Below are 16,020 nucleotides of genomic sequence, written 5' to 3' on the forward strand. Positions count from 1 at the left end.
TATCACATCCAGGGATGACAATAGGGTGGAGCAAGCCGAGTGCGGGTTTCTCTATATCCACCCTATCTCCATTCCCATAACCTATACCTATCTCCGTCCCCATATCTGACGGGTATGAAATTTGTGTCCTCATCCTTACATCTGTTGGATATCGAGTATATCCGTACTCACTCTGTACCCGTTCAAAATTAATTAAATATTATTTTTTGCAAAAAAATATATAAAATAAGAATTTCAGTATAAAATAATAATTACAAAATTATATTAATTAAACTTTATTTGACATAAATTAAAAATAGAGTAGGAAATTATATAAATTTTAAGTAAATTCTAAAAAATTAGATTAAATATTTATAAATTTTAAGCGGGTATGGGTACAGGACGAGTATGTATATACCCATCCTCGTTCTCGTACTCAGTTTAATGAATTGGATATTATCTGTACTCGTGTCTGATCAAATCAGGTATTTTCCATCAAAGTCGGGACGGGTTCAAGCATTACTCACGAATACATATTTACTTGCCATCCTTAATCACATCTTGATAGTCAAATGAAATAACAGTGATTTTCCAACTTTAATTTTGTGTTATTGCTTTGAGTTTGAAGAGGCTTCACTATAAAATAATACTTCATTGTTGAAGTTTGAAGAGACTTTATGTTCCAAAAATACTTGGGTAATTGCTTGTCAAAGAAAACTTATGTTGATTCAAAAGTATCTTGTGAAAGAATACTTGTATCTATGTAAAAGATAGTTAAACTTGATTAAGTTGATCAAGGATTGGACATAGTCTCGATTGTTAAGATGAACCAGTATAAAAACACATTATGGTATTCTTGTTTATCTATTCATCTACACTACTAAAGTTAAGATACTACTTATTTAAGAAAAAAAAATGTGAGTTTTTGATTGACACTATTTAACCCCTTTTTCTAGTGTCTACCTTTTTTGCACAATTATTGTATTCAAGTCAATATTTCTCATACGCTACAATTATGTAAGGGGAGATCCCACAAAATAAAAACATCTTGTTGTGAAATTCCCTCGAGTTTTTCCCTTTAAGTCCTCCTCGCATGGAGTTTATCAAGGTCAACTATGATGGTGCATTTTGTCTCCATATAGACAAAGCGACTATTAGGTCAAAACACAATCTTGGATTCCTCATGATATAAGTTTTTATGATAACAAATTTAGATGTTTTTCAAGAGAAAAGCTTTTCAAATCATGTTATAAGACTAATAGTATAGATGATTGGTTACTTTGACATTAAATCTCTCAGAAGAATTACTGCATTTGTAAGATAAAATCATTTAATATATATATCGTTTATTATCTCTAATAAGAAAATTATCTTTGTCTATGTTATTTCTTATAGATCAAAAGGAATAAAAAGCTTCTTTGGTACTCATAATACAAAAAGGAACACAAATATGTTTTGCATTAGGGAAATGACGAACAAATTCCTTAAAACATGTGAAGTCTAAAAAAAAAGTCATTTCTGGATGACACACGCAATAACTCCCCTTTTAACTTTCTTGATCAAATAAGAAATGATAATTTGGTGAAATATATTTATTTCCCACATTTAATGTACCGATGCCATATCCTTCCACAAGGAATAGAGATGGAGATAGACAAAGAAAACCTGTGAGAAATGTTCAAGGATTTGCAATGGTCATCTTCATGAAATACCTACATGAAGAAACTTGAAGATTAAAAAGAAAGAAGAGAGCAACAATCATAAAAATTTATATACATTCTTAATGTAAAAGCTTTGCACTTAATTGTTTGTATCACGTCTTAAGAGTAAGACGAAACAACAAAGTGATTTTCTAGCTTTAACTTTGTGTTATTTGTTTGAGCCTGAAGAGACTTGATTGTAAAAGAATATTTGGTTTTTGAAACCTAGAGAAACTTTGTGTTCAAAGAATACTTGGGTAGTTTCTTGAAGAGGCAAATCAAAGAACATTTAGGTTAAGCCAAAGGTGACTTGTGAAAGAATACTTATATCTTTGTAAAAGATAGTGAAACTTAATTGACTTGATCAAGAACTGGATGTAGTCTCAATGGTTAAAACAAACCAATATAAAAACACAATGTGTTCCTTTCTCTTAACTCTTGTCTACACTTGTAAGGCTTTGTAACTACTTCATTGGTTCAATAAAAAAAATTTGAGTTTTTTTTAACAATATTTAATCCCTTTTTTAGTGCCTTTCTTTTCTCCATAATTTGGTATCAAAACTCAGCCTTTAACAAGATTGAACATCTAACCGTCCTAAAGGAAAATATCCTAAAATGGGAAGTAGTGAAGGTTAATACCAGTTTGAAGGAGCTTTTATTACAAGGCTACCAACCTTTAATGGAGAAAACTACCCATATTGAGAGGACACAATGGATATGTTCATCAAGTCCACCCAATATCTGTTGGTCCTGTTAGAACACGAATCTAAAAGGTGGGGTTGAATATATTTTTCACTTAGATGACTTTCTATGATCCTTAAAAATTTTCTTATTCTTTTCTTTCTTTTCTCAATATCAATTAATCAAAATTTAGATTACAAATCATTAAAAGATACAAATTATGAGATTTACCACATAGTGAAACAAATATTTGTAATCCAAATTGATTTTAATGATTACCTTTTTTCTATTATTATTACCAAATTGCTATATGATAAATTGAGTATGAACAAAAATTGATAACATGTCAATAAACGTTTTTCTTGTAATTCTTTTTAACAATTTTCACAAGAATTATATCAAGAGATACAGGTTAAGAGAGAAATACACAATGGTCTATATTGATTTAGCCATACAAGGGCCTATATTCAATTTCTGACTTAGCACCCCACTAAATCAAGTCATTCCACTATAATATTCTTTACACACACCATGTACAAGCAATATTACAATCATAATGAAAACCACACAATCTTGATTCCACAAGATTTCACAATCACAGAATTCTTGCACCACATAAGAACCCGCTTGAGAGAAAACAATCTCAAGATTTCTCTTAACTCTTCTTGAGATACCCTATCTCAAAGAGTAACATACCCGCAAGTAAAAACAAAGACTAACGATCAATTGAGAAGAATACACCTAATGTGTAGAATGATCTTCCTCAGCGATTAGCTCAACAATCTTTCTAATTCTTTCAAGGACTCATCTTCTTGAATCAATTTTTTACTATTGTATTCTTTTTGAAAAATATGTGATATGATGTTCTTCTAAAGCATTTTTCAGAGTATATATGATATCTATTTTTAGTAATAGTTGTAATCTATTTTCGATAAAGATAATCTATTACTAGACTTTTAAAAATTGAAATCAGATTGATTCTAGAATGGAGTTAATCTATTACCATACATGATAATCGATTATCTCGAGCTTTAGCAACCATAAAACTCAATTTTATGTAGAGGTAATCGATTACTAAGGAGGGTTATCGATTAACCCGATGTCAAAATCAATTGTTTTCACTCAAAAGTCATCATGGTAATCTATTACCTCAATTGGTAATCAATTATCATAATGAGGACTTCGAATTCCACAACAAAACTAAGTTTCAGTAATCTATTACCTGAAATGGTAAGTTATTACTTGACTTAATATTTAATTCTTTTGAATGAATCAAGTTTCATTTAATGTCAAAATATTTTGCAATCTATTACCAACTCTTGATAATCTATTACATTATGTGTTCACATAAAATGATAAACATTCAGTTATGTTTACTAAAACAAGATAAGATTTTGAAATCATAACAATCATAACAAGCAAACACACACAAGCATAAGTCTTATGAAACAATCAATACGATATCCTCTTAACATAGGCCACAAATTATAAAATGAAGTAAAGTTTGTTGAGCTTAGGAGAACTTGAATCTTAAAGGAGTTTTGATGATCACAACAAGTATACAACAACAACTTGGAGCACAAAAACAAAGTTAAAGAAGAGTCAAGAAAATGCTATGAAATGGAACTATGTAATAGAGCTTAGGAAATAAATTATTTTGAATGTGTTTTTATATTTTGTGTGCTTTGTATGCTTTGTGCATAAGCAAATCTATATCTAAACTAAGTAGAGAGTATATGATGATGAATTAAAAAGATTGGAAACTTATTTTGAGGTATAAAATGAAGTTTTAAAAACTAACTCAAAATAATCGATTATCATTAAATATAATCGATTATTCCGGCTAATAGGCTAAGTGGAATGCCTTGCTGTAATAATCGATTATTCTCCAAAATAATCGATTATCCCAGGAACAACTTTCTGGAATAATCGATTATCCAGCTAAATAATCGATTATATTATTCTTGGTTGATTTCCAGAAAATCTGAAGAACAAAATAATCGATTATTCTTTAAAATAATCGATTATCTGTGTCTGAAACTTTTATAAATAGTTTGAACTTTGAGAAACTTCAGATAAGGAGTTAGAACTGATAATCAATTTGTGAAAAACGTTTTTGTGAGTCTTTGTGACATCTTGGAGAGTTTTCTTTGTGAAATCCAAGAGTAAAAACGTTTGTGAAAAGCTTTGTTAGAAGATCATCATCATCATATTCTTGACAGGGGAAGATAAAGATTTGTTCAAGAATTCCAGGTGAATTCGTTCCTTTTATTCTTTGTGAATCTTTGTGGAAAATCTTGAGAAGGGTTTCTCAAGTGGTAAGGTTTCTTGTAGTGGGTTCTACAAGGGGTGTTTTCTTGGGGTCAAGAAAGTGATTATCTTTAGTGTTGAAGTATATGCATGTGTGTGTGCTTGTAAACCTTCTTGCTTAAAGATAGTGGAACAAATCTTAATCAGGTGTTGATTAAGGACTGGATGTAGGTCACATGTGGAGTGGTTGAACCAGTATAAAAGACTTGTGCAATCTTCTTTTACCTTATCTTTTACATTGTGTAATTTCTTGGTTGAACTTTAAAGAAGATAAAACTTGATTAACAAGTGTATGTGAATATTGATGGTTTAAATCTGTAATTGAACTTTATTTTTGAACCTCATTATGTTGTAATCAAGTGAGCATATTGCATTCATACTTTCTTAACAAGTCTTTAGAAGAGCTTCATTTGGAAATTCTATCATAGAAAAGTTTTGATTGAAATTAAGATCCAAAATACTCTGATAAATTTTTAAAGGGTCATTGAATCCAATTCATCCCCCCCTCTTGGATTGTGCCATTCTTTTCTAACAATTGGTATCTAGAGCAAGGTTCTTGAGAGTTATTCAAGATTTCAAAAATGGCCAACAACAACCTACCCTATGGTGAGGGTGTGTCTATTCATAGACCTCCTGTTTTCAATGGTGAAAACTATGTCTATTGGAAAATTAGGATGAGAATTTTCATTGAAGCTATTGATATTGCTGTATGGGATGCTATAGAAAATGGACCCTATATTCCTATGAAAAAAGATGATGATGGTGAGCTTAAGGACAAACATTGGAGTGAGTGGAGTGATGAGGAAAAGAAAAGAGCCCAACATGATAAGAGAGCCAAAAATATTTTAACATCTGCATTGTCTATTGATGAATTTTTTAGAATTTCACAATGCATATCTGCTAAAGAAATGTGGGATACTTTGCAAGTCACTCATGAAGGAACAAGTGATGTGAAGAGATCAAGAAAGCATACTCTCATAAGAGAATATGAGCTGTTTAGAATGCAAAATGGTGAATCTATTTCTGATTTTCAAAAGAGATTTACACACTTGATAAATCACCTTGTTGACCTTGGCAGGAAATTTGAGAAGGAAGAGCTGAATTTAAAAGTGCTGCAATGCTTGGACAGATCGTGGCAAGCAAATGTGACAGCCATTGAAGAATCAAAGGATTTGACCTCCTTGACATTAACTACTCTCTTTGGGAAGTTGAGAGAGCATGAGCAAAAGCTGCACATATTTGATGAACATGAGCAGCAAGATAAGAAAGGCAAAGGAGTGTCATTGAAAGCCTTGAAATCTGCCAAAGGTAAAGAGGTGTGTGAAGAAAGAAGCTCCGATGATTCCGAAACCGAGAACTTCAATCTGCTGGTAAAGAAGTTCAGAAAGTTCATGAGAAGAAAGAAGAATTCCCCCTACAAATTCAATAAAAAGACAAACAAGAAAGAGGAAGCAAGCACATCCTCCTTCAATTGCTTTGAATGTGGAAAACCGGGACACATGAAAGCTGAGTGTCCAAATCTCTTGAAGAAGCAACAAGAGGAGAAGAAATTTAAGAAAAATGGAAAAGGGAAGAGAGCCTACATTGTTTGGGAAGATAATGACTCAAACACATCAAGTGATGAATCTGAATGTGAGGAGAACAACTTGTGCTTGATGGCTGGAACTGACCATAACACAATTGTAAGTGACTCTGACCTTGAATCCAATCCGGATTATGATCAGCTCCAAGAAGCTTTTATACAAATTCATGAAGAAGCTGTCAAATTAGGTGCCTTAAATTCAAAGTTGAAAAACAAGCTGAAATAGTATGAAAATGCTTTAATTGAAGCTGAACAAGAGCTTGAAGATTTGAAGCATAAGCATGAAAATCTTCAAACTATGTTTAACTTTAGTGAAGCTCACTCCTCAAAAGATGTTTGTGAACATTGCAAAGTTTTTGAAAAAGAAAATGCTGATTTAAAATCTACACTTGCAAGGTTCACTAATGGAAATGAAAACTTGAACATTCTTTTGGGAAAACAAAGAAACACTTTTGATAGGAGTGGACTTGGTTTTAACCAAAGTATGAGCATGCCATTTAAGTCAAAGAAAGAAGCTTTTGTGAATAATCAAAATTTTAGAAAATTTAAAAGCAACTTTTCTATACAAACAACTTGTTTTTATTGCTGCAAAAGAGGCCATACAATTAGGAACTGCTATTCTAGGAAATATGGAGTTCCAAATGGAGAAATGATTTGGGTTGAGAAGAGTCAAAGGCTGAGAACTAACCTACAAGGACCCTCCACATGGGTACCTAAATTTTTCCTCTGAATTTTTGTTGTAGGAATGCTTGAGGGCCAAAAATCTACTTTGGTATCTTGATAATGGCTGCTCAAGGCATATGACTGGGGATCCTTCAAAATTCACAAATCTGAAATTGAAGAATGAAGGGTATGTTACCTATGGTGACAACAATAAGGGAAAAATCCTTGGCCATGGCAATGTTGGTAATGCCTCCTCTCAAACATTGATTGAAAATGTTTTGCTTGTTGATGGGTTGAAACATAATTTGTTGAGTATTAGTCAATTGAGTGATACAGACTTTAAAATTGAATTTGATGATACATGTTGCTTGATATGTGATAAAAAGAGTAAAGAAATCAGATTCATTGGTAAAAGAATTGACAATATATACATGCTTGACTTAGAACACTATATAACAATGTCAAACACTAAGTGTCTAATAACTCAAGAAGAAAGCATATGGCTTTGGCATAGGAGAGCTGCACATATTCATATGGATCATTTGAATAAGCTGTGTAGGAAAGAATTAGTGGTTGGTCTACCTAAACTCAAGTTTGGTAAGGACAAGCTATGTGATGCTTGTCAAAAGGGCAAGCAAGTGAAGGCTAGCTTTAAAAGCAAAAATCAGATTTTCACATCTAGACCTTTGCAATTAATTCACATTGATTTGTTTGGTCCTTCAAGAACCATGAGCTTAGGCGGAAACTACTATGACTTAGTAATTGTTGATGACTATTCTAGATACACATGGGTTATGTTTCTTGCAAATAAAAATGATGCTTTTAATGCCTTTAGAAAATTTGCCAAACTTGTTCAAAATGAGAAGTGCTCAAACATCACCTCTATAAGAAGTGACCATGGAGGTGAGTTTCAAAACTTGATGTTTCAGAAATTCTGTGAGGAACATGGTATAAACCATAATTTCTCAGCACCTAGGACACCTCAACAAAATGGGGTTGTTGAGAGAAAGAATAGGTCCTTAGAAGAACTTGCTAGAACAATGTTGAATGAAACAAACTTGCCAAAATATTTTTGGGCTGATGCTATTAACACTGCTTATCATGTGTTAAATAAAGTTCTGATTCGGCCTATATTAAAGAAAACACCCTATGAAATTTACAAAGGTAAGAAGCCTAACATTTCATATTTTAGAGTGTTTGGGTGTAAGTGCTATGTGCTGAACAATGGGAAAGAGCAACTTGGGAAGTTTGATGCAAAGGCTGATGAAGCAATATTTCTAGGATACTCTACAAATAGTAAGGCTTATAGAATTTATAATAAGAGAACTCTAGTTGTAGAAGAATCTGTCCATGTGGTATTTGATGAGTCAAATAAGCAAGAGACTAGGCAAACTAAAATTGAAGATTTAAATGAGTTGCTTGATCAATCCCTATTGGAGAATGAACCTAATGAAGTGCCTAAGGAGAGTGAATCACATGAGAAAGCAAAGGAAACAAGTGAACAACTGCCTAAGGAATGGAAAACCACTAGAGACTTATCAATGGACAACATAATTGGAAGCATTGGTAAGGGTGTCTCAACTAGGAGTGCTATTAAAAATATTTGCAACACTATGGCATTTGTGTCACAAGTTGAACCTAAGAACATTGATGAAGCACTTAAAGATGAGCATTGGTTAATGGACATGCAAGAGGAACTAAATCAGTTTGAAAGAAATGTAGTGTGGGATTTAGTGCTATTACCAAAAGATCATCCAATTATTGGAACCAAGTGGGTCTTCAGAAATAAGCTTGATGAATCTGGAATAATTCTAAGAAATAAGACAAGAATAGTGGCTAAGGGGTATAATCAAGAAGAGAGAATTGACTATGATGAGACTTTTGCCCCTGTAGCAAGGATAGAAGCCATTAAATTACTTCTTGCTTATTCCTCTATAAAGAATTTCAAGCTTTATCAAATGGATGTGAAAAGTGCTTTCCTCAATGGATTTATACAAGAGGAAGTGTATGTGGAACAACTACCTGGCTTTGTGGACTACAAGAATCCTAATCATGTGTACAAGCTCAGAAAGGCACTCTATGGCTTGAAGCAAGCTCCTAGATCATGGTATGATAGGCTGAGCAAATTTCTAATTGAGAATGATTATGAAAGAGGAAAGGTGGATAATACATTATTTGTCAAGAAGTTTGAAAATTATACAATGTATGTACAAATATATGTGGATGACATTGTGTTTGGATCTACAAATACCTCTCTATGTAAAGAATTTGCTAAAACCATGCAAGGAGAATTTGAAATGTCAATGATGGGAGAGCTTACATTCTTTTTAGGATTGCAAATTAAACAAATGCATGATGGAATATTCATAAGTCAAAGCAAGTATTGCAATGAACTTCTGAAAAAGTTTGGTATGGAAGGGTGTAAGGAGGCTGCCACACCAATATCAAACAATTGCAATCTTGACTTAGATGAGAAAGGAATTGTTGTTGATAGTTCAAAGTATAGAGGCGTTATAGGATCACTCTTGTACTTGACAGCAAGTAGGCCTGACATAATGTTTGCTGTGTGCCTATGTGCAAGATTCCAAGCTAATCCTAAAGAATCTCATATGAAGAGTGTGAAGAGAATTCTTAAGTATTTGAAAGGTACAACAAATGTGGGGTTGTGGTATCCAAAGGGAGTCTCACTAAGTCTGATAGGTTACTCAGATTCAGACTATGCTGGGTGTAGACTAGATAGAAAGAGCACAAGAGGAACTTGTCACTTGCTAGGTAGTGCACTTGTTTCATGGCATAGCAAAAAACAAGCTTGTGTTGCTTTGAGTACAGCTGAGGCTGAATATATAGCTGCTGGAAATTGTTGTGCTCAAATTCTTTGGATGAAACAACAACTAAGAGATTATGGAGTTGAGTTGAACAAAATTCCTTTGAGGTGTGACAATACTAGTGCAATAAATTTGACCAAGAATCTAGTGTTGCACTCTAGAACAAAACATATTGAAATAAGACACCACTTTTTGAGAGATCATGTTCAAAGGAATGATTGTGTTGTAGAGTTTGTGGAAACAAGCAAGCAATTAGCTGATATTTTTACAAAACCTCTACCAAGAGAAAGATTCAACCATTTGAGAATTGAATTGGGAATAATCAATGAATCATGTTTGAATTGATTATGCTTTGAGAGTGGAAATTAGAGATGGTTGGAAGAAAGTATCAGTGACAAATAAGACTTGGTAAAATTTGACAAATGTTAAAAATTCTGAGAAGCAAAACTTCTCTGGAATAATCGATTATCTAAAGATATAATCGATTATCTTAAGTAATTCATGGAAATAATCGATTATCTTGGGTAATAATCGATTTTTTGGAACATGAAGAATTCCAAAAGTCTCTGAAATAATCGATTATTTGGGCAATAATCGATTATCTGGTAAGAAGGAACTCAAGAGTCACTGTAATAATCGATTATCTTGGGTAATAATCGATTATCTGGAAGCTGGAATTTGAGAAGTCACTGGAATAATCGATTATTCTGTAAATAATCGATTATCTGGGTTGTGTTAGGAGAAACTACCCTCTGTAATAATCGATTATCCTTAAAATAATCGATTATCCATATCAGATTGCGTTTTTAAGTGTTTTTACTGATGCAAATAATCGATTATTTGCATAAATAATCGATTATCTAGGCGATGTGTTTTAAAATTTCCTGAAACGGTTATCTCCGCGCCAACTTTTAAAACCACCCATTACCCTTATATCCAGAATGTGTTAGGGCATAAAACACTTCTCTCAACTGATCTTCTCTCATTCTCTCATTTTCTCTCAACCCTCAAAACCCTAACCCTCTCAAATCCTCTCAAAATCTCTCTTCTTCTTCATTTTCTTCAAGACCCATCCATGGCATCTTCATCCAAAAGGCCAAAGAAGCTTGAAGTGAGGGGGAACAAACGTCCTCTACCCTCTGGGAAACTTATTTCTAAATGGTTCCCTGATGAGAAGACATGAGTCCTTATTTTCTGGTATTCTTGACAGATTTGATGATTTGGATCGTGAAGTGAGGCTGATCAAGACCCAACTTGGGATACCGGAGGATGAGGATTGATCCGTGTTCTGTTTCTTTGATTAGTTTTAATTAGGATTTTTAATTCTGTTTTGGAACACTTTAGTTCAATATGGTTGTAATAGTTTAAGTTTTTGAACAATTTTAATGCTTTGTGGTGTTGAACAATTTGAATTCTGATGAAGTTTGGATTTTATTTTGCTGATTTGGATGTGATATCATTTTCTGGTTTGCTTGACTGATGCAAAAGTGCTCTGTTTTGTGAGCATATGAGTTGCTATTTTGGTTTTGATTGGAATACTCTGTTTTTAATATTGTGAACATGTTTTTCTTGACTTGATTTGGTTTGAACTGTGGCTAAATGGTGCACATATGATTGGTTTGGTTTGCTGAATCAAAGTTTTATTTTGGTTATTGCTGAACATACTCTATACATGGCTTATATTTGAAAAACTTGGCTTACTTTGTTTTTGATAATGCCAAAGGGGGAGAAATGGTATGGTGTGTGGTATGGTGTGTGTATAGTTGTTTTTGCAGGTATTGTGCTTGTTTGTGTGTATTATGCAGGTTGGAATGAATTGAAGGCACAATGGCTGAAAATTTTTGAAGCACAATAGCATTGGGTTGATACAATATGGATCATGGGTTGTCATCATCAAAAAGGGGGAGATTGTTGAGTTTAACAGAGCTTGAATCTTAAAGGAGTTTTGATGATCACAACAAGTATACAACAACAACTTGGAGCACAAAAACAAAGTTAAAGAAGAGTCAAGAAAATGCTATGAAATGGAGCTATGTAATAGAGCTTAGGAAATAAATTGTTTTGAATGTGTTTTTATATTTTGTGTGCTTTGTATGCTTTGTGCATAAGCAAATCTATATCTAAACTAAGTAGAGAGTATATGATGATGAATTAAAAAGATTGGAAACTTATTTTGAGGTATAAAATGAAGTTTTAAAAACTAACTCAAAATAATCGATTATTATTAAATATAATCGATTATTCCAGCTAATAGGCTAAGTGGAATGCCTTGCTGTAATAATCGATTATTCGCCAAAATAATCGATTATCCCAGGAACAACTCTCTGGAATAATCGATTATCCAGCTAAATAATCGATTATATTGTTCTTGGTTGATTTCCAGAAAATCTGAAGAACAAAATAATCGATTATTCTTTAAAATAATCGATTATCTGTGTCTGAAACTTTTATAAATAGTTTGAACTTTGAGAAACTTCAGATAAGGAGTTAGAACTGATAATCAATTTGTGAAAAACGTTTTTGTGAGTCTTTGTGACATCTTGGAGAGTTTTCTTTATGAAATCCAAGAGTAAAAAGTTTGTGAAAAACTTTATTAGAAGATCATCATCATCATATTCTTGAAAGGGGAAGATAAAGATTTGTTCAAGAATTCCAGGTGAATTCGTTCCTTTTATTCTTTGTGAATCTTTGTGGAAAATCTTGAGAAGGGTTTCTCAAGTGGTAAGGTTTCTTGTAGTGGGTTCTACAAGGGGTGTTTTCTTGGGGTCAAGAAAGTGGTTATCTTTAGTGTTGAAGTATATGCATGTGTGTGTGCTTGTAAACCTTTTTGCTTAAAGATAGTGGAACAAATCTTAATCAGGTGTTGATTAAGGACTAGATGTAGGTCACATGTGGAGTGGCTGAACCAGTATAAAAGACTTGTGCAATCTTCTTCTACCTTATCTTTTACATTGTGTAATTTCTTGGTTGAACTTTAAAGAAGATAAAACTTGATTAACAAGTGTATGTGAATCTTGATGGTTTAAATATGTAATTGAACTTTATTTTTGAACCTCATTATGTTGTAATCAAGTGAGCATATTGCATTCATACTTTCTTAACAAGTCTTTAGAAGAGCTTCATTTGGAAATCTTGTCATAGAAAAGTTTTGATTGAAATTAAGATCCAAAATACTCTGATAAATTTTTAAAGAGTCATTGAATCCAATTCACCCCCCCTCTTGGATTGTGCCATTCTTTTCTAACAAAGTTAAACAAAGCTAAACAATGTTACATCAAAACTAAAACTTCATCTTCACAAAGATCTTCGAAAGGGCTTCAGACTTAACAATATCATCTCTAGAAGATCATCACAGGAGGTGATGTTGTAATAACCAAGACAAAAAGTGAGTACATGCAGGATGACTACAACACCCTACAACTTGCACCAAAGCAAAATACATCTTGTCTTGCTCTTTGTCAAGAATGAAATACAAGAAGTTTTGTAAATGCAAAAATGTCAAAGAAATATGAGAAACCATCAGGGTAACTCATGAGAGCACTAAAGACGTTAGACTTAAATGAGTTATTACTATTTAGTGACACTATGAGTTGTTCTCTATGAAGAAGAATGAAACTATTAATGAGATGTTTGGAAGATTTCAAATTATTCCTGATGGGCTAAAATCCTTTGAAATTGAGTTCTCTAAAGCTCATAACAATCTCAAGATTTTAGATAATCTTCCAAAGATCTAAGAACCTATTAAAAGAAAGATTTCAAAAGTTTTAGTTCTAAATCAATTATCGATGATTTCAAGTACCTAAAACGCACAAATCTGCACTTTAAGGTAATTTCTAATCATTTAATTTAATATTGTTTCTAACATGGTGTATCATATTGTCTCAATTTTTTGACCCAACCTTTTCTAGTAGTGTCAAGATGAATGTATCTACTAATGTGGTGGGCTCATCTTGGAAGATTTGGGATTAACAAAATGGTTTATACATTAAATAACTTTTGTTTATATAAAATATATTGGAAACTTGTTACATTATTTTGCACACATATATATCTTGCTATGCAGACTTGTCATAGGTGATATTAGGCTTATGGTGTATTATTTTGATCTTTTGTGTTTTATCTACAACTTAAATTTTAGATATATAATATAATATTACATATTTAATTTATATATTAAATTTTATGTTGGCTAGCTCTCCTAAATTTTTGGTTCAAGCTTTGTCACTACCTACAGGAAGACCAACTCTTCAATAGATGCTCTAACTGGCTATGGAATGACTATGAATTTAAGCTTTAAGATTTTTTTACCATGTTCCTACTTTTCTTGTTTTACCTTTGTTAGTTGATGACTCAACAATTGACTTCGGTCATAGTTGTTTGTTCGTTGGCCTTCAGGCTATTTTATTTATATAAAAAAATGAGTGACAAGAGATAAAATATTTAAGTTATTAACAAAATAATGAAAGGGAATACATGTGACAATAAGATAGATGTATTTAGCAATTGTTTAATATAAAACAAATCTTTAAAGAAACTAATAAGATAGGCTAAACTTATATAAAGTTAAACCAAACTATAAAAAAAAGTTTGTAACAATTTAACAAATCAAAATAGGATTATAAAATTATCAAACAAGCCCCGAATCAAACTTTGACTTAATCTATTTTCTCCCACAAGGCATTAACCTAATGTGTTTTGATGAAAAAAATTTGAGTAAGATAAAATAGTTTTAAATATGTTTCTATAAGCTATAATATGTTATTTTATTTTATTTATACCTATAAAGTTTTAACAATTTTCCCCTATAAATCCTATAAAATAATTCTTGTAAAATTCTTAATGATATTTTTTTGTCATATAAAATTATAAACTTTTATTATTGATTCCTCTTATATTATAAAATATTCATTTTAGTCCTATAATTTAATTTAAAAAACAATTGATTTGTTCTTTTATAGATGGTTGACACATCATTGGTTAATAATTACAAGTATAAAAACCATAATAAAATTTTATAAGAACCAAAATCCAAAAATATTTATAAAATTTTATAGGAACCAAAAGTGTAAAATGGATATATTATGAAAAGTAAAAAAGATATATAAACCTATAAAATATAATATTTAACTCTTCATTAAAGAAGGGATACATTTTAGAGCATCTATAATACAAGTTATTTAGATTGAGTCACTTGTTCTATTTTTTTATGGTTGTTCCTTATACATATTTCTAGTTGTCTTTGATTCTTGAATTATATTTTACTTTTTATCGTATGTTGTCATCCTACCTCCTAGTAAGATGGTGGTTACTATATTTTCTTTGATTTGATGCTAAATATAATCTTAAATTTTCTTTTAAAATAAATCATTGTATCTTATATATGATATATAGCATAAAATTAAGCAACTCAAATTGTACAACCTCGTGATAATGACATTAAAAATATTTTTACAAGATAAGATAAAATGTATTTGTATATAGTTAATTTGAAAGTCATGGATTATGAATACTTCAAAACATAAAGTGTACTCATAATATTATATTAATTATGATGTAATAAAATAAATAATAATTACACTTCTATATCTTACTTTTTCAATTTCAAAAATTTAATCTCTTCATTTTCATTTTACAAATGTAAATCACCAAGTAAGAATGTGAGTAAATCAGATCAGACTAAACTTTAAATAAACAGGTCAGACTTATTCTATAAAATTAAAGTTCAAATTTAACCTACTGTTTATCATAATTTTTTTTATAGGTATGACCTTACCACTTTTAAAGCAACTTATTTATTTGTTTAAAAACATATTTTAGTTTAACAAGTCCATAAACTTAATTATAAATGAGCCAACAAATCTAATTTTAAATACACATGTACATATATATATATATATATATATATATATATATATATATATATATATATATTTTAATTTACAGATTAAATTTTTTTAACTTTATTATTATTAAAATTTAAATCTAAAAAAATAAAAACTAAAAATGGACAACTCATGCATAAAAGAGAGTAATCTTTTATATGTGTATGTGCATGCATGTAGATAGAGAGGTGGAGGGAGGGAATGAAAGAGGAAGAGAAAAGAAAGATGAGAATTTTTAAACTTAATTCACTCAAAAATTCATATTTTATATTAAATTTTAAGAATTTAACCATTGAATTAAAAAAATTTAATGCATAAATCAAGTTTATAAATTTTTAAAACAAAATTTGAAAATAATTTGATACTCCATATATTTGATTTTATTTAATTTGGAATTT

The sequence above is a fragment of the Cajanus cajan genome, chromosome 1 (assembly GCF_000230855.2).
Source record: "Cajanus cajan strain Asha chromosome 1, NIPB_CcT2T_4, whole genome shotgun sequence".
Taxonomy (NCBI): Eukaryota; Viridiplantae; Streptophyta; class Magnoliopsida; order Fabales; family Fabaceae; genus Cajanus; species Cajanus cajan.